Source organism: Sinocyclocheilus grahami, unplaced genomic scaffold (assembly GCF_001515645.1).
Source record: "Sinocyclocheilus grahami isolate Dianchi unplaced genomic scaffold, SAMN03320097.WGS_v1.1 scaffold156.1, whole genome shotgun sequence".
NCBI classification, from domain to species: Eukaryota; Metazoa; Chordata; class Actinopteri; order Cypriniformes; family Cyprinidae; genus Sinocyclocheilus; species Sinocyclocheilus grahami.
In genome coordinates, this window is record NW_015505335.1 from 826,005 (window position 1) to 827,251 (window position 1,247).

A 1,247-nucleotide genomic window follows, 5' to 3' on the forward strand; every position below is an offset into this window, starting at 1 on the left:
TCTATCTATCTATCTATCTATCTATCTATCTATCTATCTATCTATCTATCTATCTATCTATCTATCTATCTATCTATCTATCTATCTATCTATCTATCTATCTATCTATCTATCTATCTATCTATCTATCTATCTATCTATCTATCTATCTATCTATCTATCTATCTATCTATCTATCTATCTATCTATCTATCTATCTATCTATCTATCTATCTATCTATCTATCTATCTATCTATCTATCTATCTATCTATCTATCTATCTATCTATCTATCTATCTATCTATCTATCTATCTATCTATCTATCTATCTATCTATCTATCTATCTATCTATCTATCTATCTATCTATCTATCTATCTATCTATCTATCTATCTATCTATCTATCTATCTATCTATCTATCTATCTATCTATCTATCTATCTATCTATCTATCTATCTATCTATCTATCTATCTATCTATCTATCTATCTATCTATCTATCTATCTATCTATCTATCTATCTATCTATCTATCTATCTATCTATCTATCTATCTATCTATCTATCTATCTATCTATCTATCTATCTATCTATCTATCTATCTATCTATCTATCTATCTATCTATCTATCTATCTATCTATCTATCTATCTATCTATCTATCTATCTATCTATCTATCTATCTATCTATCTATCTATCTATCTATCTATCTATCTATCTATCTATCTATCTATCTATCTATCTATCTATCTATCTATCTATCTATCTATCTATCTATCTATCTATCTATCTATCTATCTATCTATCTATCTATCTATCTATCTATCTATCTATCTATCTATCTATCTATCTATCTATCTATCTATCTATCTATCTATCTATCTATCTATCTATCTATCTATCTATCTATCTATCTATCTATCTATCTATCTATCTATCTATCTATCTATCTATCTATCTATCTATCTATCTATCTATCTATCTATCTATCTATCTATCTATCTATCTATCTATCTATCTATCTATCTATCTATCTATCTATCTATCTATCTATCTATCTATCTATCTATCTATCTATCTATCTATCTATCTATCTATCTATCTATCTATCTATCTATCTATCTATCTATCTATCTATCTATCTGTCTGTCTGTCTATCTATCTATCTATCTATGTATCTATCTGTCTGTCTGTCTATCTATATATCTGTCTATCCATCTATATATCTGTCTGTCTGTCTGTCTGTCTATCTATCTGTCTGTCTGTCT